Below are 27,501 nucleotides of genomic sequence, written 5' to 3'. Positions count from 1 at the left end.
ATATCCCTGAGCAACAAATAGCCCATTTGTTGGGCTACTTTCAGTATGATTATTACAGCCATGTGTAGCACATGCTCACTATCGGGTGGGGATGATTTTGATTCATCCATGTGATTGAAATCTTTTGATTATTTTTTTTAAAGAAAACTTTAAGATTTGTCCACTCATTGAACACGGTGGTGAAAGTGAAGTACAACATGTACATTCCAATGAATCAGATTTGAGGGAAACGTTTACAGTTTTTGTCAAGTTTAGGCTTCCAAACAGTGCTTCTACTATAGTGCAATTTGCATGTCTCTCTAATTTTAAGAATAAGTTATGGGTAATATTAGGTTTAGGGCTAGGAATGGGTTTTGGCAAATTTTTCGGTAAGGAATGTTGTTCCAGGATCAACAAAATATGTTTATTTAGGAATATGTCTTACTTTGTAAAATCATGGTGACCTTAGAGTAAACCGTAGGGTACCATTGAGTGTATTTTTGTGGGATATGAAAGTCATTGAATCAACTGATTCATTCAAAAGAGTCATTCATGACCGGTGAAACAAGTCTCACCCAGACAGCAAAATAGTGTCCGTCCAGATAAAGCCCACATCTAGTACATGTGGACTCCACACGGTCCAGATGTGGGCCTGATCTGGGCCAACACTACTGCTATTTGGGTAGCTTCCTTTTTAAGATACTAGACTCGAGAAAGAAAAGTCTTTAAGCATCACTTTTCAGACATTTTCTCCACTAATGACAGTAAAGCAACTCTAATAGGTTTTACTCAGTTTTGTCAACTACAAAGCTTTGCTATCAAGCTATAAAGATAAAGTCATTTTGTTGTTATGGCAGGTGTATGCATCATTACATCAAATTGGCATAATAGTTAATAACTGTACCAAATCCCACCCACCCAAATCATTTGCTTTGTGAATAAAATAAAAAATATGTCAAAAGGAATGAGAACTCACTTCTAAATCTAGACGTGATGTGGAAAACAGGGCAGGAGCGCAGACGGAATCAAGGGCAGTTTCTGATGCAGGCTTCGTCACTTTTTCGCTCCCAGGCTGCAGCAGACAGAGGATGGCGTGATCTCATTAGTATGAAGAGCGGAGGGAACGTTGGCAGAGGAGCTCTGAGAATCAGCCGGCTCCTGTATCGTCTCTGCCCTACTTACCTATACCCTCAGCTGCCTGCATTGGGACCTGCCTGAACCTGCTACATCTAACACTGCTTCTGCTCACATGATAAATGACCAGATGCATCAGACGGCACACCATGTGAGGAGGCTCGAGAAATGAACATTTCCATCTTACATAAGCAGGCTTTGCCCTTTCTTTCCATACAGTTATTTTTTTTTTTAAATCTCGCACAACAATGGAGACTGCGACTCTTTTATTTTCTATTAATTTAATCTAAATTACATGATAATTAAATATTAATGTCGTATGGTCTTAATAATTGGTTTATATATGTATATATACTTATATTATGTATTTATATTTATATATTTATTAATAAAGGATCTAACTAAAAATGACAAAAGCACATAAAATTATTAAAATAAAAATTTTAATTAAACTTAAATTAAAGCACATTCAAATTAATAATAGATACCAAGCATACTTATATATATATATAAGTCTTTGACTTTTTCTGTCACTTTCTTTTGCTCTTTCTTTCACCTCCCCCTAATCATTCTTCGTTTTCACTTGTGGCTTTTAATCTGACAGTGTGTGTTTAACTTTCCATTCTCGGGCATTAGCCAAGCTGTCCTGGAGGACTGCATTATTCCATTATGAGTTGGCTAATAACATTGTAATTGACGAAAGGCCTTTCTGTGGTCTCAGTATTGGTTTTTAAAAGCCTCCATTGCGCTGTCAGTGCCTTGCCTTTGATGTTTTATTTGCCTCTTACTCTGAAACCCCGACCAGAAGACACGACTCAAGCCTCTCTCCACCTCACTCGTTCACTCTTTCACTGACAACCATCAGGTCCTCTGTCAAAAATCCCCCAGCGGTTAAAGTGAAGGTCAGACAGGAGCAGAGGTGGAACTAACAAAGGAATTCTCACCATCATGCTAAATATCTATCTATCTATCTATCTATCTATCTATCTATCTATCTATCTATCTATCTATCTATCTATCTATCTATCTATCTATCTATCTATCTATCTATCTATCTATCTATCTATCTATCTATCTGCCACACACACACACACACTCATCACAAGGACTTTGTTTTCTGTTTGCACCATCTTCCCTTCATTAGTTTATCATGGATGCTAATTTGATTCGTCATTCTGTTCGGCTGTGTGGTTAATTACCTTGTTTGACTCTTGTATTTCAAGGTATGTTAACACGACAACGATATGCTTAAAACGGAGACGTTTTTCCTTTGAGTTTTCAGCGTACTGACGATATTATTGTCCAAACGATCCCCAATTCACACGTATCCGCGAAAATTACGGAAAACCCCGTGTTCTGCTGCCAGACCATTAGATGGCGATGAAACTATAGACTGAACACATAATACACATGTGGATTCGCGTTTTTGTTGTTTACACCGTGACCATTTTCAAAAACTTGTACTTTGAAACCCGTTTTCAAAAATTTGCGTTTTAATGCACCCAAAACGCATTGTCATGTAAACGAATGGACAAAACGCATAAACAATGTAATGTTTTTAGCTGAAAACAGTGTCCCCTAAGTTCCCGTGTTTCTGTACTTAGTGGCCCGGTCTCATCCATGTTATGGTTGTATTTCATTTGCATTTCATCTTCATGCATTTGTACTGCCAAGTTGTGACGATATACTGTATATTTGATTCAACTAGACTGGTATTTGGACCAAATAAACCAACTCATCAAAAATATCAGTCCCTTTATTTTAAGGTGTTATATTATTACTCAGTACTTAAATTATAACAGAAATAACTACATTACTGTATGTACTTAGAATTGGGTTAGGATAAGGGTTTGGTTTAGGGTTAGTTGCATGTTATTATGCATAATTTACTGTTATTAGTACACCAAGTACATGTAACATACAGTATGTGACAAGATTGTTGCACACCATCATGCAATAGAGAATATTCGAATATTCATTTTTGGGTGACCTGTCCCTTTAACAATGCAAAACTGAAATCTATCCATTTGCTACTGTGAATCACTGGTCTATTTTACACCACATGTTAAGAGTGAATAGCCATCCTGAGACTACATTGACTCAAACCTCCAGAGAATATGAGGGGTCAGAGGTCATAAGTTGCCACCGTCCACAGGGACTGAGGGGGTAAACAAATGCATGACAGGTCAAAGAGCAGTCCACACATTTACCACAGCAGGAGTGCATTGCAACATGGCCCAGGTCGCAAGTCACACAGCAATCTTCAGTCCTATAGATTCAGCCACACAAAACCAAAGCCAGTTTAATCAGTAGGAGTCGGTGGAGGGACAAAACTAAAAAAGTTTGATGAAAATACAGCATATGAAAGCCGAGCCAAAGTGAATCAAGACCCAGGAATCAATATCCGTGTTTTTTTTTTCTTTCTTTTTGTTAAACTTGTTAAATGTTACATTTGTGCAGTTTGAACCTCTGTGATTCTGAAGAATGTAGCAATTAAACAAACAGTGTCAACAAGCATTCATCCTCCTAGTTCTGCTATAACATTACAAATCACCATAGTCATCCCAACAAAGAAAAAGCCTAGTTTCACCGAAGATGTACAAAACAACATGAGGCAATTAGGATCCGACTGTTTCGTGCTGCACAATTCAAACCGAATACATCCAATAAAACACGAGAGCAATGTTTTTGAACAAACAAACCCAATTCCAGTGGTCAAAGAAATTGCATAAAGCAACTACGCCCAGACAGTAGTCGAAGCCTTCGCTAACAGTAGAACTACGTTATGTATATTCCATGATACAGATGTACAGGCTAATAATGATTGTTATTCAGCCAGCTGAACCGGCGTGCTAAGCAACAGTAATTTTAGACTAAACAAAGCGGGTGGACGCAGGGGTTGGCAAGGCAACCCTCGTTCCTCATTAAGGCTCCAGATAACACCCTGCCCTAAACAAACTCCACGCGGTAGTAGGTGCAAGGAAAAAGATTAGCTTTGTGTTGCCCTCGCAGTGCACGGCAATAATAGTCAGCTGGGAACTGGGAGGGGGTTGTGGAGGTTTGTCGAGTGACTGAACTCGCACAAAGCCAGTCCTCCACCTGCGCTAAACGACGAGATGACTGATCTCTTTCTGCTTCCCACAGTCTGTCTGATAATAAATAAAGCCTTTTGATATGGGATGCCCATGCCGTGTAAATATCATTATCAACAGGCAGGGACTTATTACACGCTGCACAGATTATTAAATATTAAAAACACAACTCAGACCGAATCATATTCAGCCAGAGCTAAGTGAAGTGGGCACCTCTCTGCATGCAAAAGGGAGAAAGAGAGATGGAGCGAAGGAAAGAGGCGTGAAAATGAGCATTTATTTCACTCGCTAATTCATACATCCCAGCATGACCAGATCTTGCAAGGCAAAAATAGCAGCCTAGTTAGACAAAATAAACCAAAATAGCTTTAATTACTATTCAAAATGATTAATACAATTTCCAATATTATTTTTTTTTATTCTCAAAAATAGATAATTGTTTTAGAGTGTCCTTGTTACATATGTTACATGTACTTAATCCTACCCATAGGGTTGTAGTTGCTTAATATTACTCAGTACTTAATTGTATAATTACACTTTAACAATGACACCTTAAAATAAAGTGTGATCATAAATTATTTCACATATAAAACCATCAAAATCAATAAATTATTCCTGTAACAAAAAAAGCAGGCATGAATAACACAGGAAGAAATGAGATGCCAGCTATGTAAATTAACAAAGATGTGACAGTAAAAGAACAAAAGGCAACATTGTTACATGCCTATGAATTGCAATTTAATGCTATATATTGGAAGTCAGAGCAAAAAAAAAAAAAAAAGAATAATATAAAATAAGAAAAAGATATTCCAGGAGGCAGCCAGTCACTCCTTTAGCAAGTATTTGAAAATGATCTATGGTTTGTGCTGGATTCGGTGCTTCAATTATATTATTGCATGCACTCATTCAAATGCAGTGTGCACATTTTCATTGTGGCTAGATTTGGTTAATAAAAGTGTATTAAATTGCAATTCATTCCTGCTTGCCTGGCTTGTTTGCACTAGGTTATATATTGCTAGGTTATCTGTATTAGGTTTATTGTACTAGTAGCACTTGTTTGTATTCATACAGGAAGCACTTCGTTCCAGATTACATGCTCGCCATCTGTTGATCTCTGGTGTACCTTTTCTAAATCGCTCTGAGTAAAAGCGTCTGCTAAATTTAAATGTGAATGTAAATGTAAATTCGACACCATATGTATAATTTGATCTTTTTTTTTCCATCTGTGCCTATGAATGATGACTTTACTGGCAATCATAGACCATATTGAAAACAACCACACAGCTGTATGTTTTACAGACACAAAAAGCTGACCTCCGGTGTTTTAGGCAGTATTGAGAAGATTTCTTCCCCAACATAGGGCTAGGAGCCGTCACACAAGGAAGTGTTTGTGTTGAACATGCAGACGGACTGTAATGGAATACACAACACTGACTCACTGGAAAAAAACCTGTCTCTGCACTTTTTGTAAAACTCCAGAAACTTACCTATACTATATGCTGCAGCTTCCAGCTGAAATGACCAATAGTGGCAGTAAACACCAACAACTTTTTTTCATTTTTTTCCTATTTGGAAAGTAATACATTTTGACACTTGCATTTAACTCCTAAGTTACATAACCATCTCCAAATGCATGGCTTTTCTGATATAGTAAACTTGCTTGATAGCTTGCAATGCAGTCCACTTGGGTACGAGTCTTGTGAAATATGAGTCACATAACTCAATAAAAGTACTCAATAGACTTGGAAGCAAGATAAAATGGCACGGTTACTTCAGCAAATGCCTTTTTATCTTACGTTTGCTTTGCTTCAAACTATCATTTAAGGTAGGTGGTACAGTACATTCGTTTCAAACACGACAGAATTACATTCACAATCATCTGTTTCTGAGAAAATAGAATGTGCTTTTAGGGCCACTCAATGGACATTTCAATTTCTCAATCCGTATTTGCTTTTTATTTTAATTTTTGCAACATATAATTATTTGTGTTTCACAGATGAAAATCATACAGGTTTGAAACAGGATGAGCATACTATGACACTTTTTAACAGCTGAAGTGGAACACAATAGTAGCTAACAAGTTGGATTATGTATGTGTTATGTATTTGTGGTTCATGTATCTGATTTTGGTCCATGTATTTGACCAGTGCTATTCTTTTTATCATTGACATGCTGCTTCCATCTTTATTAAGAGGCAGAACTGGCCGTGCTGAAAACAGATGGGTGTCACCTCAGCCCAAACCCACTCAATAAAGCTATAATATGTCAAGATTACAGTCAGGCCCTTGGCTTGCCTTACAATAAGAGTCAATAGCAGGAGAGCCTTTAGAGTGACAAGATAAGAGAAAAACACAGGAGAGATGGCTCTTGTAGAATAAATACTGCCTACTAAGAAGACAGAGGGTGAGAAAGACAATGATAGAGAGACAAAGACACTATTATTTTATAAAACTACCCATTGAGGCATGCAAGAGGGGGGCAGAATGCTCAAGGGGGCATGAACTTTGGACAGAAGCCCATATAGCTGGCAAATCGATCACTTGCAAAAACGTGGAGTTTTGGGATTATCTACAACTACTAAGTGTCAAGTACCGGTCAGCTGAAAGTGATGACGTTTCCTGCACTACAGCACACAGAGAGAGACGAATAAATAACAGAGGATGGTATGATGTAAACTGAACCTTTGGAGTGATTGTATTTCTGACAGGAAGTTACTGTTCTATTTTGTCGTACAAGGCAGCAGCACTTCACATGAGCAGCCAGAGGAACCGGTACTATCAAATATTAAACATGCATTTAGATCAGCATAAGCAAGGCTTATGAAAAGCACAATTCACTCACTAGAGTCTAGAGAACAGAAATAAAAAAAATATGTATTAGTGCAACTTTCATGAAGTAAAATCACTAAGCCTTCCTTCCGCTAGAAAAAAAAATAGTCTCTGACCGTGAACAGCAACAATGTTCCAATGTGTAATATGCATGAAAGCTCAAATAAACACAACATAGGAACTGCAGTGTAGTGCAGTGACAAATAGAACTGCTGGTTTTATCATAAATAAAGTACAACTATTGACCAATCAGAATCAAGGATGGGAACTAGCCATTTTATAATTATTCATAATTGCCCATTTTTCAGAAATATTATTATTTTAATTCAAATATGTTGGTAATTTTCACCTCACGCTCATCGTGATTAGATTACATCAAATCTGTTCTGTCGGTCCCATACGGTCTAGCCGCAAAACTATTGATTAGATCCAACAATACACACGTGCAAATGATCGTAACTCTATGCAGTTCTCGTACTACATTCCACTGGAAATGGGAGACTTCCGGTCTGTTGTTTTTTGGGAAAAGTGAAAAAGGTAGCTTTAGGTCAAACATAAACCAACTTTCACATCAATGTTGGGTTGAAATGATTCCCTCGATACGCATAAACAAATCTTTACTTTTCTGGCATTTAGAGATGACATTTCAAAACCACTTTCCGCAATGTTTATACAGTCTTTCAATAAACTGCCAAAAAGAAATCAGGCCAAGAAAGAGGTAACCTTGCTTTAAGCAATTCTAAATATAAAGTATTGATTATATTCAAGGTGCCTTTGCATTCACATGCAACAAGACCACTAGTAGACAGATAAAACAATAGATAGATAGATAGATAGATAGATAGATAGATAGATAGATAGATAGATAGATAGATAGATAGATAGATAGATAGATAGATAGATAGATAGATAGATAGATAGATAGATGGATAGATAGATACAGTAGATACACAGACAGATAGATACACAGACAGATAGATACACAAACAGACAGATATTTTAAAACACGTGTCACAAAGCAATTTCAGCCATCTTTAAATGGCAAAGGACTGTGTCAAAGTTCAGGGAGAGCTCAGGGAAAGGAAGACCGAAAGAAAAACAGAAATTATGTTTATTAAATTTAGTGCTGCAGAGCTATGATTTGCTTTTCTGCTTCTCTCTCTCTCTCTCTCTCTCTCTCTCTCTCTCTCTCTCTCTCTCTCTCTCTCTCTCTCTCTCTGCAGTGTGTGCCGCAGCAGACACATAACAAATGGCATAAGAGACAAGAACTGTACCACAGGCTCTGGTGCAAGGTTACAACACACACAGACACCGGGAGAGAGAGTACAGTGCAGGATCAAAACAACATGGCAAAATGGAAAGACAAAGACACTCCCATTCATAAACATTTGACGGTCTGTAATCAGATGAGTTTAATTCCTCCATTATCCAAGATGTATTCTCACACACCAATGCATTCTCATCCTAGGGCGTCATATAGTGATGCTTTTGACAATGTGTATACATCCAACACACGGCAACCTTTAGCGTCATTGATAGGGCTCAATCCGAGGGGCGGGATAAACGGTTGTCTTTCAAATTCTCTCTGCACGCAATTGGATAGTTTGGATAGAGTCCCATGCGTTTTCCCACCAGCGGAGCAAGTTGATATATTAAACTTTTACCGTATCCAGTCAGCAAAACTCCGAACACATCTTTCTTTTTTTTTTAAATGACTCAAGTGCCGAAAAGCTCAAGTTCAAATCATCCAGAGTAGCGGTCAAAGCCGAATCGAAAGACAGCTGTTCGCCAGCAGCGGCCATTCTTTGTTTTCAAGTAGCAGTGAACCAACTCTGTCGTCATTATGTAAAGCCCGCTCGCCGACTGTATACATGATTGGCCATGATTGGTCATTGGCCCGACCAGAGTTTGTTTTTTCCAGCTAAAACGTCTATGGAGAGTTGCTAGACCACACTGGCTGTGAAATAATTTTTGCTGCCGCTAGGGTTCGTCTATATTTCTAGGCTAGTAACAACCAGGAGGAATTAAAAAAAAATATTTATACTGTAAGTATTATAGAACTAAGGGATTCTTATTCTACTATTAAGATACAACAATTTCACATTAGGGAGCAATTTAGCAAGGACATACCATTTTGAAATAATGGTGATAAAGTACGTACTGTATAGGCTTTATAAAAATTACATGGTATATATCGATGCATTTATAAAGTAATCTTTTTTAACAAAAGTGCACTGAAAACGAAAACTATTGCAACTTTTGCTTAAATATTGGGAAAAGATTACACGGTAAGTGTGACATTGCGAGCTGTAAATTAAACTGGTGTTTGTTACCCTCTTGTTTCATGTAGTTACTGGGTAAGTACAATAAAAATGCATACACACAATCTAATATCACTGACTCAGAAACATTTCATTTATAATACAAGCACCACTTACCCTGTAACCACATGAAACCAGATATATTTCCCAGTATATTTAAAAAAAAAAAAAAACTGCAATAATCTTGCCTTGAAACATGTTAGCCCAAACTTAAACATCTGCACTTTTGCTATCAAATGTTTTATTTTATATATATATATATTTTTTTTATAAATGTATAGATGTACCATGTCATTTTAAAAAGCCTACAGTATGTATTGATAATCAATTGGTACAAAAAGGTATGCAGTGAATGTTCTCGCTAAATTGCTCCCAAATGTAAGACTGTTGTATCTTAATAGTAGAATAAGTATCCCTTAGTTCTAAAATACTTACAGTATAAATATTATTTTATTTCTCCTGGTTGTCACCCCTTTATTCCCCAAACTTTACATATTGTTCCCTTATTGTTCCCTTATACAGTACGTACATGTAAGTACTTTATAGCTACAATATAATTACAGAAAGTTACACTGTAAATTCATCTTAATTACACATTGCTTTCCAGGCTGTAATCTAAAGCGTTACCCAAATGGGTTACATTGTTATGTAGGTTTGTAACAGGAAGAAAGACTGAATTGCTGATGATTAATTTTCGTAGTTCAGAACCGATTATTTCTTTTGGGAGACTTTAATTGTTGTGCACTACTCTAAAATCTAAGATCTTTAAAACTTTGCAGAGCTTTTACATTCACAAAGAGCTATATTAACACACTGCGTAAATGGTAATATTCTTAAAAGCATAATAGGGGCACTTTAAATACACATTCACACAACAGCTGATTTTTGACAGCATAACCGTGCTATAAAGTAGCCAAAATATTCTCAAAAGGGAATCCAGACAATAAAACAGACAGTGAAACATTGGGAACTGAAACATCTGTTTATGGACTGTCTCACCAGGTGCTGCTTTTACATTAAATCCACTATATTGAAAAGAATATAGAATATAATATAAGACAATATAATTCACATCAGTAAGAGAAACAGGCAGAAAGAACTATAGAAAGAACAAATGAACAAATGACAGAATGATAGCTACAATGAATACAATAAATGAACATGGACGAATGAACAATATCCACAAGTTTCCGAGGGGCGCTCCTGTAAAAAATAAAGTGGGTTAAACTTCCGGTGAGGCGGCGGAAGTAGCATTTCAATGGTATTTTGTGTGTTAGCGAAGAGGCTAGCTGTTTTCCGGAGAATTATTTTACTGTTTAAAGACGCAAATCTTTATTAGAGATGTCGTTACGGAGCTCAGGGACAACATGTGCTGTTCGCGGTTGTATATATAACCGGACTAAACTAATTCAGTGGCTTAAACGTGATTGTTTTGAACATAAGCTGAAAACGAAATCAGAGTGATCCTGCCAACGACTGTAGTTTCCATCATCTCCCAAAAGACGACGAATCTTCCTGTGTACATTTGTTTAAATTCTTAATATTCTATAAACTCTATCAGCATGTGTTTGGCTGTTCGCTACTGATGTTACACTCGGGATCAAAGCCTGTGTTGACAGAATACCAAATGTGTCAGTTAATGTATTCAAGTAGCACATTCATTTATAATTTTGAATAAACTCCAAAGCACAATGACTAAGTGTGTATTTTTTATTTTAATTGTTTGTCAGCTCGCACAACTGTCTGTCACCATGCCTTGATGAGTATTGATTATTAATAATGTAAATAATACTCCCAATCAACTACTGCGGAGGGTAAAGGTACTGTTATTTCACCCTTTTGAATTTCGTTGAGGTTGTGTTCCCACATCGTTAGCTAGTTTGGATCGCTATAACTTGAATGACTGTCAACTGTTGAACGAACGAGTGTGAAGTATGTCAAATCGCGCTTTGTTTACTTCCAACCGGAAGTCGCGCCCACTTTTGACGCAAGGCCTCATGGGGCGTAGGAAACTTGTGGATATAATGAACGATATATAAAATGAACGGTCAGGCAAGCAGGCAGACAGATGGCCGGATAGACAGACGAATCGATAGATAGATAGATCTATCTACGAATCAAATTAACATCCATGACAAACTAATGAAGGGAAGATGGTATGGTGCAAACAGAAAACAAAGTCCATGTGATGAATGTGTGTGTGACATATAGATGGATGGATGGATGGATGGATGGATAGAAAGATTGATAGATCCATAGATGGATGGATGGATGGATGGATGGATGGATAATTAAGGGAACTCAAAGTCTATATGAAGTTGTGTTAGATAATGTAAATTCCATTAAAGAAACCGTGATAATTAGACATGAAAAAGCAAATGAAGGTGATGTCTCACTGCAGTAATCTTCAAAGGCCATCAAAGATACAAATGCATGTGTTTACATGTGTGTGTATGAGCCTGTTTGTAGTTCGCACCACAGCAGAGGAGAATCAAAGCCACGGTGAAAGGTAAGTCTCTTCAAAGCGGGTTACTGTGTGCATCAGGCACGCTGTTTAATTAAAACGTCATTTAGGGAGAAGATCACGGCCTCTTTATCCCACACGCACAGCTTTGGCTCAAATAGGCGGACCAAAAAGCAATCATACTCTGTTCCAATTTGTGTTTATCGTGATGCTAATGCCATGTATGGATCAGCCAGAACAGCATTCATGAGGAACATGAGCCAGGGTGCCGGACTCACTTTGGTGTGGACTCATGCATATTCAGTGAGACTGGAACAAGATGGCCAAATAAATACAGAGAGAGAGAGAGAGAGAGAGAGAGAGAGAGAGAGAGAGAGAGAGAGAGAGAGAGAGAGAGAGAGAGAGAGAGAGAGAAAGAGAGAGAGAGAGAGAGAGATAAAGAGAGATTATGATTTGAAGAGTTTGGTTCCAAAACGCGATAAACGCCATTTTTAAAAAAAAAATAGTTACTGCAAAAATCGGACTTTTCAATACCGACCAGATACAAAACAATGTTTAATTTTACGTAAAATGGGATATCCGCCGTGTTATTATGTAATGTTTTCTCCCTTTCTTTCCAAACCGCGACAAACGCCAGTCTCCCTTTTCTGCAAAATGCCACATATCCGCTAAACCAATCGCAACGCACCATTCCACGCAATGTAAACAGTAACGGCAGCGCTTTAACTAACCCGGCTTCCTAGGTTTTCTCTATTTTGTCCTTTCGATCAACAAACAAACAAAAAAATGAATAATTTTGACAGCATTGGTGAACCTGCGGAGGGTAAGGCATCCTGCATGGGTAAACGTGACATCGAAATCGAATCATTTACGTGAGGAAGAAGATGGACTCGAGAGGAGGAAATGCCGGCTGTTGCTTGTTCTCACACGACAGCATCAAACTTCTGTCACGCTGACACACTGACCCCCAGAGGATCTTTTGGAAAACTTTCAGTTGTTTTATTCAAAGTCAATGAAAACCGAGCAGGACCAAGCCAGTTTACAGCTGATCGCCGTCAAAAAAGTTCAGCGGCGACGTCCCAAGGTTGACAACAGCGATGTATATATGCATAACGTTAGATCATGCTTAATAAATCATAATTCATGATGATGTGCTCGTCTTAGTTAATGTTTTAATTAAGGTTTTGTTCATCCATGAAGTCATGAATGAAAAACATTGAACTGTTAAAAAAAAAAACGTTGATAGTTCCTGATGATATTAATATGAATTAATGCATAATTCATTTATTCATGAATTCATGATAATTCATGACATGAACCCTTAAAGTGTTACCGAATATTGTTATATTAAAGCAATGGATTTATAGTATGCACAAGAAATTCAATGTGTATAAAATTTTATTTTGATTAATTGCATTTTGAAAAAAAATAAATTATTGGATTTATTGCATTTTGGGGGAAAAACGATCTTTTTTTATAATAAATCTTTGGAAATCAAAACATTTCATTTTTTATTGTTATTATAACCTACAAATGCTATGTGAAAATTTGAAACCGAAAATAGTGGTTTTCATCTTCCCATTTTCTTGCTAAAGAAAACACAGTTTTACTCAAATTCATCAAAATGGATTTATAGCGTTTTGGAACCAAACTCTTCATTTGATGATGTTGTTTTTCGAATGACTGACCAGTTGCATTTTGAAATATTCATTCTCACAACATAAGCTAAGTGTGCAATTTCTGTGTCACTAGTGGCACCAAACAGAATTGCAGTGTAATCTGTTTTTGACCTGACCAAAACAGTATAAGAATACAATTCTATTAAAAAAAATGGTTGAGTTTGTGTTTCTCTAAAGGTGTGTTTATACTTAGAATAGTTCAGTTCTCTTGGTTCTTTCCTGGTTCACTTAGCATTCACACTGTCATTTTTAACGTCAGACCTGAACATAAAAATTTATACAATATATTTATGGGTATTTTGTAATACCCATCGCTGCCATGGAAAGTTATTTCCCCTATAAGGGACTTTGGGTCTTTAATTGATTGATTGATATTATATACTAGGCTATGTACAGAAACACTTATAGAGCTTTGAAATTATAGGCAAATTGTTATGTACGCACAACAGGTTTTGATGTACTTTTGGAGGGTTACCAATAAAAGCCCAAATTGTGGACAGAGACAACTTTGAAAATTGTTTCACAGCAATTTATATGCAGTTCACTTTTTCATTTCAGAATCTTTTGGAATGGCAAAACAATATTGCAAAAAGTGCAAAAAAAATATTGGAAGTATTTACCTACAATCCATTGACAACTAGCTTAAAATGCATCCTATAATTTGCCAGTGATGAAGATCTTTATTGAGATCAATGCACGTAGATTATGAACAAGACATGTATTTCAGTGATATCTGTCAGGTAGAGAGATTTTATTACACTATTGTTTACCAGACATTTTAAGCTAATTATGTTTGATATGTTGAGAAGAGCTATGGCACTGGGTTTGTCAGCACGATTATTGTGGTGAAACAGTATTTAACAGCTTAATTGTGATCATGCAGAGTTATGACAGAAAGTATGCTTTCAATCTGCCAGCTCCCCTGTGATCCTATCCGGGAAAAGACGGATTGCTTCTGTCGGTGAACACACAACACGGGGGATGCGTGGCTCCACACATGCTTGTGGACTCAGTAGAAATCAATGTGACTCTGTCTTTAATTACGAGACGAATAACTCTGTAACCGTGCAGGCATATTAATAATAGAAAAAGTCATCCAAACTCTGGAGCCATTAGCGCCTAGTGCGCTGGGGCTAATGCATCTTTTTAATAGGGTGCGGAAGTGTCATTGCTTATGGAGACAGGCATCCTCTAAGACCCTCGGCCCCTCCCTTCTCAAACCCTCTGATCTAGTGGAACAGGCATGAGCAGAATTTATCCATTTCCATTTCATTTTCTTAGTCTTTTTTCTAGTATTAGTGCACACAGAGTGCATAGGCATTTAGCAGACAATTTTATCCAAAGAAATGTGCAATACAATTATAAGACGGACGATTCAACCAGTGCAACCTGGGGTTAAAGGGATAGTTCATCCATAAATGATTTCTCTGTCCTCATTTACGCACCCTCATGTTGTTCCCAATCCTCTTTTCGTGTTCGTGTATTTTTTTTAAAAAATAAGAGCATACCAATTTCTTGTCTCTGATTTGCCAACACAGTCTCATGAAGATGCGTATCTATACCACGAGTGTCATTTCTCGTGGCATTTATATGCCAAAAGTGTTTTTTTCGTGTATATGGTACGCACTAAAACGCACTTTTTTTTTTTTTTTTTGCTTACATACGATAAGGTTGTCAACACAATTCCCGTTCACACAGATCCAAAATGACTAAGAATGCTTTATTATTCATGCCAGGCGAGTATTGGCAATGTCACTTACTCACTTGAACACATTCTTGCGTGAATATCCTTACATAGCAAACATTTCATTTACCAGCATTTAATTGCAATTCAGGGGTGCATTTCCCGTACAACGACGTAGTTCACTGCTTCACTACCATAGTATGATGCATCGTTTGGAAAAATCAACTAGCTAGTCACGACTGTTTCCCGAAACCCACTGTCGCAAAGTATCGTTCAACCACGTTGGTTTTACACGTGGTGGAGTAATAACTACTTTTAATGAAACTGTTCGAGATCCAATTAACGCTAGATTTGTTTTATATAAATTGTATGTCATCTGAGGACTATTTCTAATTGTTCCCATTTGTTTTGCTTCATTACCAGACTCAATATTTGGCTCGTTCTTACATAGTAGGGCACGTTCGCACATGCGCACTCTTCAAACACGTTACTTCAAATCTTTTGAAAATTAAAAGACGTAAATTACATTTGTATGTATTCTAATTAAAAGGCACCGGTTTGTACTGAATGTCAGCTTGCTTATTTTGCTCAAGATAAGGATTTATTACGTCCAAATGTGTTGCAATATAGAAACGATGCCTCTAACCACAGGTCGAGAGCTGTCGTTCAAACCACACAACTTTGCGATGCTGTTTGCGGATGTTCGTTGGAACGATTGTTTTGGGAAACACCGACTCGTTGAACTATGCTGATAACGACGGAACTTGCGACCATAGTTGGCTAACGATGCTTTCGGGAAAACAGTAAACAGTAACAGTAACAGATATATAGCATACAAATGAGACCTACTTTTATAAATATAACTATTTATTTCTCTAATATAAATATTTCTACAATAACCACCCTTTTTGTGCTTGACCGCATTGAACACTAAACTGACCTTGTATGGAAAAGAGCTGTGTGGTGACTCCTCAGATATAGAAAATTATATGTGACCCGCTCTGGCGAAATGACTCGGAAGTCACAACGTTCCATTATAAGATGGCTGATTATGTGGAAAAACAATGAAATAACTTTTTTTTTTTTTTTAAAGAACAGACATTCAAAAATAATCTCCCAAAGTTTTGTAGTCCAGATAATTGAGTAAAGGTATTTAAATGACTATTAAAGTTGAGAAAACTTTACTAAATTCGCTGGGAAAAAAAAAAAAAAAAAAAAAAAAAAACATTGCTTTTCTCAACTCCCCACGTCAACTCTGAGCATTTCCCGGGTATCCCCTGAAAAGTTGAACTCAAAGTAAAAGTTGAACTCAAAACTAGTTGAGGATAAATGATTTAAAATTGGGCAATTTCAGCGTTTTGGACGTGACATTTGTAGTCAAAAATTCACAGATAATGATACATTATAGGCCTATGTGAATTACACTGCACAAACCAAAAGGTCGACTCTCCTCAGAACATAAAATCTTCATTTTATTTTATTTTCCGTTTTCGCATTTATGAGAAAAAAACATGTTACGGACGTGACTGTTCTCTGGAAGCGGCACTAAAACTTTCTCAGAGCGAGAAAAACATAGACTTTCACTTTTAAAAACATAGACTTTCTTTACAAATGAGCATGATGAGATGATAATGGCAAGCAAGGATGCATAGTCCATGCAGTTGAATTGTGAGATCATCTGAGGTTAGACTTCAGATGAACTGTCCATAAATTTGGTTTCTCTTCATCGAGGGGCTTGGTGACACAATTGAAGTGATGAATTAGCATAGGCATATTCATTTTTATTATACTGCCCATGGCAAGCAGAGCCCCCAGTGGCACTTACAGATTTCACAAAGCAGTTGGGGGCGAAGCGGGTGCTCTGACACACACTCTCACAGTATGAATATACCTCCTCTGGACACATCATCTGAATTTCACACTCACAGAGGAGTCACTTCCAAATTCATCTCTTGCATTAATTTGTTCCACGTGAGAGCATCCAGTTTCTCCTACTGAGGCGGCCACGTTTCCCACTCTCTCTCTCTTTGCAGTTGTTCATCTTAATACATAGATTCATGTGAAACTGTTATCCAGATTGAGATGTGAGGCAGTGGTCACAGCTACTGGCACCATGCTTGATGACTGATGGTCACATGCCCAGAAATGCAAAACGCTTTATACTTCAGTCTGTCAATCAAGCCATAGATAACTCAGCAAAAAAGAAAAAGAAAAGAAACTTCCCTTTTTCAGAATACAGTATTTAGTATATAGTATATATAGAGTATATAGATCATTTAGTAAAATCCAAATAAGTTTTATTGATCTTTATTGTTCCAAAAAAATAAATAAATGAAAAATGTCTTGTTCAAAGAACCATGAACTAGTTTTTGTATGCACCTGTGGAACAGTCCTAACAGGTTAAAAGCAGAAGAAAATTTATGTCACAGTTCCAATAACTTAGAACATTAAAGAGAAGTTTCTTGTGTGTTCACTACACACTGGTGCTAAATTGTGTGCACTAACTTGGATGGGTTCAATGCAAAGGATGAATTCAGAGTATTCAGAGTGGGTTACCATACTTGGCCTTCAAATGTCACTATCACTTTTTACTGACACCAGAAGCCTTATTTCTAAAATGTGTACGTAGAGATTTGATCTTACAGTAGTGTGTGTTTAAAATCCACACCAACGTTCATGTTTATAAAAACAGTCTTTGACAAGGAAAAGTGCTTATCGCCACGGGAGGATCTGAGCAGATGTATGCAATTTTCCTTGTGGAAGAGAGTCAGAGAACTACAGGTAGGCTATTTCGAAATCCAAGCAAGTCTTGCTGCTCGGCATTCTGAAGTAAAGCATTTGATCGTTGGACTGGTCCTCTTTAATGACATTAATTAGTAGGGCTGGGTATTGAGACAAATTTCACAATTCGATTCGATTTCGATTCACAAGCTTGCATTTCGATTCGATTTCGATTCGATTTGATTCAATATCGATTATTTTGGATATCAGTTACAATAAATGGCCATTTTTCTCAAGGGAATCAAATCTCTTAAATGCTGTAAACTATGGGAGTCTAGTTGTAGCCCATAGACTTCATTAGCCTAAAATGAAGGTGATAATGAACTGTTTTGTAGCTATACAAACACTTAAATGACACTTTTATTTATTTTATCATTTATCATTAAATATTGAAGAACATTAAGATTCTAATGCATATTTAATATGGTGTATATATTTAGCTAAATGCTCCTCTCTGGAGTTATTGTTTTCTAGCTGACTAACGGGTTTTCTGAGGTAAATATGACGATAAATGACATTGATTACAAGCTGTTTAACTGACGTCTTTCCACGGTTGAAACGCTGATTGAACGAATCAATGTGACATGATACGGATTTCGATAAGTTGTACTCTATCTTTTAACACACTTTCAGATGCTCATTCATGTTTATTTCACGCTGTAACTGGTATTATTAACCCGGAAGAGAGATCAGCGCTGCTGCTTCTCTTCATCTGAGCCAGAGCGATCTCACGCCACAGCGCCAAAACACTATTTATGTTTTTGAATGTCTAAAGAAAATGGACGTAATTTGAAAATTGAAACTTTGTTTCATATCAATAGTAACACAGGACAAAGATTATTGCGATTTTTTTGGATGCGCGCAGCCGCGATACAATGTCCCATTCATTCAAATGAAACAGGATGACTAATCGATTCTTGAGGTTTAAGAATCGATATCGGTTCGTAAAAATGAGACTCGATTAATATCGAGAAATCGATATTTATTACCCAGCCCTATTAATTAGGTAGCGTTAACAAGATGGAGATCTGAAATCATTCAGCTACGCACAATTTCGTGTTCATTTGTGATTTATAGATTTCACATCTGCACTGAAAACCCTAATAAGTTGATTTAACTCAATTGATTTGAGTAAACTCGTTCCCTCAATTTAATTGAGTAATGGGGTCTCCCAAAACTTGCATATTTAAGTTTACTTAACTTGGTAGTTATGTAGACTTGACTTAAGTTGTTTAGTTCACCAAACTTGACGATTATTTAATACACTTAAACAATAAAGTTCACTTAACTTAGTGTTAATATCAATTGTACTTGTATATTTAAGTAAACTCAACATGAAAATGTTACTGTAATATTATTTCAAAATATTAAAGCTATTATTTTTGACTGTTAGCTGTGTGCACACTGCACTTACATAAAACAATGAACAACATATTGATCTTTTGAGTCTTTATTGACCAAAATTTCAAATGGAAATGAGTCTCACACTGTACATAACTTTAAATGTGGCAACAGTATCTAACATTAAGTAGTGCAATATCAATTGTACAACTCTGATCACTTACAAAATACACTTAAGTCTCAGATTTTTGTAAATGTACTGAACATTTACACGTAATGTACATTCTTTTAACATTTTACTGGTTTAAGCTTTATGCAATCACAGCAAAATAAGTAAAGCATACTGACCATAGTCACTGTCTTTGACCAAATATTTGCACAATATTACAGTACAAACTATACTGTAATTAAACACACTGTAGAGGTATTGTTACCAACAATGGTAACAATATACTAAATTGACTAATGGACATTAATTATAGAGCATTTCACAATTTAAACCATTTTCCCTCACAAAACAAAACATTGTCAGAAATATTAAAGTCTCAAAGTGGCATTTTTTTTGTAAACAAATATTTTCTGGGTCACAAAACTGAAGAGGTAGTAAAAATGGTACCAATACATGGTATATATATCCTGCAAATCATTTGTAGAACATTCTCAGAGTGGTGTTAAAGTCTCAAAGTGAAGTTTTTTTTTTTTTACAAAAAGCTGGTTTGCCAGAGACTGCAATTTAGGCTTGAGAGAATATTGTCCCATTGACATTAACACACGCTGGATGAAATCAAACGTGTTGCCAAGTGATTTGGGGTAATTCAGTTCAAGTTCGTAGATCAGACCGAAGAGGAGACACATAGCCTGTGGGAGGTCCTGCATTTTATTATTCCAATCGTAGAAGTTAAATACAAGGAATTGGGGGGCTGAAAGTCAGTGTCCTCAAATAAGATGCCCACTGGCACATTAAGGATGGAGTTGCGATGATCACACACCTAGTGTAAAAACAGACATAAATAGAGTATTACGATCAGGAATCAAATGTCTATAAATTAATGTTTATCAGAACGTGCACTAGATTTATTAAAAACACACATAGCACTAACCTTAATCCCAAATTATATGGACAAGTATGCATTTGACTTTATGAAAATGTACATGTTTCCAGCAAAGATAATACTTTTTTTTTTTTAAAGTATGCAGTATAAATTACATTTTATTAATTTGAAGAACTGGCTACATTTGTATTTTAAATTAATAGTTCACCCAAACATGATAATGCACTCACTCTCGGGCCATTAAATATATAGAGTTGTTGTTTTGTTTTTTCATCTGAAAAGATTTGGAGAACTGTAGCATCACATCACTTGCTCCCAAATTGATCCTCTGTAGCGAATGGGTGTTGTAAGTAAGAGTCCAAAGAGCAAACGTGTGGATTAATTGTGGATTATTGTGATGTTTTTATCAGCTGTTTGAACAAGTTTGAGCATCTGTTTGTTAAAGAGGATCGATTTGTGAGCTGGTGATGTAATGCTGAAGTTCTCCAAATCTTTTCAGATGAAGAAACAAACTCTTCTTCATCTTGAATAATCTGAAGGTGAGAACATTTCCTGCAAATTTAAATTTTTTGGGAAACTATTGCTTTAAAATCAACATGATTTTCAAATGCTTGACAAATGCTTAGACTAATGGGAGCACAGGTGGTTGTTTTAATGTTAACACGTGAAGAACAGATGCACTTACTAAACATGACTTGAAGAAATTAACTCACCATTATCTCCAAGCATGATAGGTAGTCCTTGAATCACAAGGGTTAGGACCTCCGTTGGTTGGGCTGATTTTAGAGGAAAACACAAAATTCCATTAATGCCAACAACTAATCAATATATTTGAAGAACTTTTGTAAGAATATACGATTAAATGAATGCTCTTAAAAGATATAGTTCCCCCAAAATGAAATTTCTGTCATCATTTAGCCACCCTCAAGCTATTCCAAACCTGTACATTTCTTTGCTCAGTTGAATACAAAGGAAGAATACATTTTGAAGAATGTTTGTAACCAAGCAGTTTTGGGCCAACATTGAGTTATACATGCTAAAAAAATAAAAATAACAATACTAAGAACACCAATTGTACCCAAAATTGTTCAATTACAAACATTCTTCAAAATATCTTCCTTTGTATTCAGCATTAACAAAGAAATGTATGCAGGTTTGGAACAACTTGAGGGTGAATAAAAGTTATCCTTTAAGTTATCTTAAATAAGACAAAACCTTTTTTTTATTATTAACCATTACTAACCTTTATTTGATTCAAAAAGTTAGCCAAGTAACGTAACTGACCAGGAGTCCCCCCTTTGGCTTAAAAAAGGTCCATGAACCGTGGACTATTTCTATCAAGGTTCTCGTAGAAATCCTGCTTTAGGTTTTTGCCAGCAATTCTGTTGAACTGGGGAGATAAGAGCAGATCACATAATCACATTAGCGTGCACATTGAAATGCTTTAATTGAATAATTAGGAAACAAATGTAGAGGCTAAGAAATATTTTTAACACGTTAAAGGAATAGATAGACCACTCAAAAATGAAAATGATCATAGCCTACTCATGCTCAAACAGTTGTGTGCATGGTTTTCTTTATTCTGCTGAAAACAAAAAGTAATATTTTTAATGTTTGTAACCAAAAGTTGCTAGTTCGCATTGACTTCTATAGTATTTTCCATATGACTAAATCGCTGTAATTATTGGTGACAAGCGTGACGTTAATTTTTCAATCTACGGAACATTCGTCCTAGACTCGTAGCTAGTAACAAATGTTCTTATAACTTATACTTTACGAAATACTACGTTTTACAAGTCAAAATCAGAAATGTATCATGAAAATATTTGCAAGTTACTGGTAAAAAACTGACCTTTGCCCGGGAAAAATAACCCACATGGTCTGTGCATAGCTGCCATGTTCTTCTTGCACAGAAAAAAAGATAATCGAATATGTAGCTATCTCACTAGTAAAATAAGAAAATAAGCAATTGACATTTCAATAATCATACTATCACAAACTAAGTCATGTTAATAACAGGTAAACACTGTTAATTAATGTCGAGGTTGTCAAAAGATTGACCAGAAAAAACGTCACTAAGTTGACCGGTCTCAAATAACGTTAACGTTAGTTAACTATGTTCTTTTGCCGAGAAATACACGATTACGCAATTAAACTAATAAATTAAAGAATCGTTTGATATCGCAGTTATCATATCATCACATAAAACGTGTTGGAAAAGTTTGACCAGGAACTAATTAACGTTATGGCTGCGTTCTCTTTTATTAACCGTGCAAGGATTTAAATAAACCTATTTCTGAGTTAAAAAGTCATACAAAATAACTTTATATCTTAATAATTGTACTTACCGAGAATGTTACTCAAAGAAAAACTCCCGTCCCGTCTTCATTTGAACTGGTGTCAGCAACTGACGAGACGATGCGAAAATCACCAATTTTGTAATCCACCAATCAGCGCATTAGTTCTCTTGTTGCCATGCAGAACTGCCTGCGTGGCAAATCGCATCAGAGGAAGATCAGAGAGAGACGTTTTAAACCTTTGAAATGAATTTGATTTAACGTTCAACATAATGTGTCGTCGCTGTATTTCTGTTATTTTGTATATTTTTTTTTTATTGAGACTTGGTTGGTGGCTGATGTGAGGAACTCTTTCATGCATTTTGGCACGTGGCATATGTGCACGTGAAATGTATGAAAATTGGGTAATAAAGTTTATTTGTCAAGTTTAAAGTATCAGTTTTTTAAAAAAAATAAACATCAGTTTATTTCCATTACAATCAATAATTGTAAAATGAAAGCCATTTGTTTTCTGGTAAAATAAGAATGACACCTTGCACTTGAAGAAAGCATGAATGATACATCATTTCACAGTTAAGACATTTTTGAAAATTACCTTTTGTAAGGTTTAATCACTATTTTGAGTTCACAGCACTTGAAATCTTAAGTTTTGGTATTTTGAAGGTAAATAAGTTATTTGAACTTATATTTTTGAGTGACAGGGCCAAAATGCAAAATTTTAAGTAATGTTTAGTCAAGTTCACTTGATTGTTTAAGTAAAGACAACATTAGGGTTTACAGTGTGGAAGAGAGGCGTACGCACAATTTTTGTGTGTACATTGGTTCTCTGAATCATACGTACACATTTAGAGAAATAATCGTAAGCTTAAAGATGTTTTTTTATGAACTGCTAACCTGCGTGAACATGCCATAGTCCTGCTACAGTGTGACATGAAGACTGCAGATGTAACCAGGGTAATAAACTGCAATGTCCGCAATGTGAGATCCCTAAGACAATGCTATAAGGAGACAGGAAGGACAGCTGGTCGTCCTTGCAGTGCCAAACCATATGTAACCATATGCCCCCCAGAATTGTTTGAGAACTACTGTAGCAAATACCTTGGTAGTGTAATGTTTGGCTGCAGTAAATAATACACATGACTCAGGAGATTTGAAAGAAACAAACAGTATTAAATAATAAATCCAAGGAGAAACTCAAAGAAGGCAACCATCAAACATAAACAAGACCGAACCTAGAACAGAGGAAACCAAGTGCTTAAATATACAAGGAGTTTATGAGGGAAATAATGAACAACAGGAACAAGTAATAAGTAACTAAGAGAACAAACCAGCGAACAAACTTAGGGGCTGTTTACAGGACACCATTTTCAACTAAACACGTAAAACATTTTAAGCGTTTTGGCCGTTCTTTTAAACAACGGTGTCTTGGCGATCCTGAAAACGCAAACTTCTGAAAATGGGTTTCAGCGTTTTTAAAAACAGTCTCCGTGTGAACAACAGAAACGTGAATCTCTCAAGACGATGACAATGACATCATGCACCTCCGTATTATGTGTTAAGTATAGAGAATACAGGGTTTTTAGTCGATTTTGTGGATCTGTGTGAACGGGTATCGTTTTGACAATGGTGTCGATTGTATGCGGAAAACTGAAAGGAGAAATTTTGTTTTAAGCATATCGTTGTCGTGTAAATATATCCTTAAACATAACCCTGAGAGGATGAAGAGTGAAGAAACATCTCACAGCAACAGCTGGAAAATCTTTCTCAGTCCATAAAAATGCACCGTATGACTTAAAGCAGCTGGTGGCCACAATACCATGATTGGTATTCCACAATGTATAATTTCGAACAATATTTTTGCACACTGAATTATGATCGTTCTCGACTTCTTTGCATATATTTACAATTTATGTTGATACTTTTATGCTTTTAAGCATTTAATTTAAATAGAAATAAATCACAACACATTTTTGCTGCTTAGTAAGCATTGCTATTCCTTCAAAATGCTAATCTAGTTCTCCATGCTTCTTACCAGTCCTTGATTTAATATATCACATCCATCCATTTGTATGTTGGTATATTTTCTAGCAGAAGATTAAATACTTCATATTCATAATTAATATTAATTAATTCTGAGGCTAAATAGGCTAAAAAACATCAAGCTTCATTAAAAGTATAATTAAAGTAACGTGGAAATCAAAAACAGCCTCTAATGTATACTGTATAACATACAAACACAATTAGACTCAGTAACAAGACTGTAATTAAACACAAAAGGTACATTTTTGAATAAAATAAGGTTGGCAATCCTAGTCCTTAATGATTTCCAGCATTAAAACGTAAAAATGATCCACGGAAGAAAGTCAGCGAAGTTTGGGTGAACTACAGTAGTCCTTTAACTCCAGACCATTAAAAAGCCCATAAAAGACATATTCAAATTTAAAACCACATCTACTGTAAAAAAGTAGTTTTTCCATAAAACCGATGGCTGGCGAACTTTAACATTCTTAGCTGATCTCTGCATAAAGAGAGTGCTTTCATATTTTCAGCCTCAGGGACTTTCAGAGAAATCTGCTTCTGAGATAATGGCACTGAGAATCAGTACAGCAAGAGGGTTTTGCTAGACCAGTATTTTAGCAAAGGGTGAAAGAGAGTATAAGAGCCCATCTGCATTAGTGTAGAGTAGACCCATGAGGCCAACAGAGTTAAAAATCACTGCATAGCCATCTGAAAAAAAATGTTGTATGGGGCGATATAACTTCTGCCGTGTGCTGGCTAGACGTGATAATCCGCAAAAAATGCCTGAAGCAGAAGAATGATGAAATCACATTTAATAAACATCAGGAACCATACATAAAGACACCAGCGTGACACATTAACAGAAGACTACATTTATAAATACACAGGATGATGAAGAACAGGTGGGACACTAATTAATGAAACAGTAAATAAATATGGCAACCAAGGAAACAGAAACTAAACACACAGGGAACTGAACACAGAAGGCTAAAAGGCTAAACAAAATATCAAAATAAAAGTTCAGTAACAAAGACAGGGGAATTGTGACAACTTTTCTTTCCAGCTCCTAACATACATCATGACTCATTCCATATTTCATGAAGGACCCTGGGGTCATTATATTGACTCTCTGAATTTGAAAGCTTTGAAAAAAAGACAAAAATAATTAGCAGTTTTCTTGTCAACCCTTTATAATTCATGTCTGCTCCAGTTTTGTTTGATTCAATACACAGACTTCATGATGGACCCTAATAGAAGTGATATATTCCAGAGTACCATGTTCTCTTCACCAAGTTCATGTACCTCTCTAAGATGCCCCGTCTCCATTCCAGTGAACTCACTAAATAAAATGCAACCCCAATGCTCCCTTATTTCTCATACAGTCTACATCCAATTACATGCAGTTGCATTTTAGTGAAAAGGCCTTCAAACGAGTTCTTGTCCCGAGAGACCAGAATCACCACCGCATTTTTGGGTTCACCACCTCTGAAACCCAAGTTCACCCTACGACCATCCTCTACCCTCATGCATAAAAAAAACAACAACAACAATTACATTTTCAATAAAATAACAAAGCACAAATTAGATGAGGTTGTCGCACCAGTCAAAATCCCAAAAGACTCCATTTGATTTTTATGCAAATGCACTGAAGTCTGGACACGTGTTTCATTGTTTTAGTTTATGAGAATGAACCAGAATCTTAAAACAAACTGGCAGCCAAACAGACACTGTTCTACAGGACTCCACTATCTGCTAGTTCTTATCGACCTAGTATTGACACGTCCATAACTGTTGGCAATGATAGATATGAATATTGATGATGTGTGCTTAATGAAGCTGTAACTCCTCATGTATGTCTACACATGACGCAATGCTTACGTCAATGCAAAGGTCATTGAGTTTCAGATGTGGAAGTAATAGCAGGTGCTACCTTTCACATTGTGCCCCATCCACCTCATCTCATGGATGATATGTAAATAGCATGGTACATGTCAAGTTGACCAAAACCGAAAAATCACATAATGAAAGAAAGCAGATGTGATTTTCCTTTTACTTAGTAACAAACTATTTGACCTTAGTATAGTTAGTATCATCTTTGAGCTTGCACTCTTGTACAGCCGTGGCCAAAAGCACATACATTTTGTGTTTTGCAAAGTCTGTTGCTTCAGTATTTGTAGTTTATATTTTCACGTTTCAATGGTATGAAACCATGATAAGACCTTCATATATTTTAATGGTTTTTATTGGCAAAACATTCAATATGCAAAGATTACATTTTTACAGTGTTAACCCGTCTTGATTCATCACCTCTGCATACTGGATATCAGTTCTGTCCCAAGTCCTGACTGATGGCGATCCATTCTTGCCTTATTACTAGGGTTGGGTATCGTTTGAATTTGAACGATTCTGATTCCGATTCCTTGTTTTGATTCCGGTTCCGAACGATTCTCGATTTCGATTCTTTTAAGAGGCAGGGTCAAAATAGTTTAGCTAACCTTGCTAACCAACGGTCTTTCTGAAGGAAATACTCCTTCTGTCACAAATTTTGCATTTTGCCGAGATTTCGTTATTTTTAGAAAAGTGAAGCCACACTTTGGACCGCCGACGTAAGCTACTCATGTTCGACTCGCACGGTTATGCCAACACTTCCGGTAGACACTTCTTCGTTGATGTTGTTCAGCGGTTTCTTATTCCGCTCGGCGGACTGTGAATATCAAAACTAGGAATCGAAATTTTAACTTTTAAACGATTCCGGGAAAAACGAAAAGTTAGTCCCGGTTCCAAACGATACTCGATTCTCAATACCCAAGCCTACTTATTACTGTTCGGA

At 36.3% G+C, this 27,501-nt stretch overlaps 1 protein-coding gene and 1 long non-coding RNA gene across 2 annotated transcripts in view; both read right to left on the bottom strand.

The window, feature by feature from the left end:
- nalf1b (NALCN channel auxiliary factor 1b) overlaps positions 1-27,501 on the bottom strand; it is a 127,681-nt gene that overhangs the window by 12,581 nt on the left and 87,599 nt on the right. The gene's annotated exons all lie outside the window — the stretch shown is intronic.
- On the bottom strand, positions 19,342-23,326 carry LOC148978370 (uncharacterized). The gene is made up of 4 exons (XR_016169321.1): positions 22,704-23,326; positions 21,599-21,745; positions 21,069-21,131; positions 19,342-20,292 (listed from the first exon to the last, which is right to left on the bottom strand). It is a non-coding gene; the product is annotated as an uncharacterized LOC148978370 (long non-coding RNA).

This window comes from Pimephales promelas, chromosome 7 (genome assembly GCF_988280905.1).
Source record: "Pimephales promelas chromosome 7, fPimPro1.hap1.1, whole genome shotgun sequence".
Classification (NCBI taxonomy): domain Eukaryota; kingdom Metazoa; phylum Chordata; class Actinopteri; order Cypriniformes; family Leuciscidae; genus Pimephales; species Pimephales promelas.
This window is presented reverse-complemented; position numbering and strand designations above follow the sequence as displayed.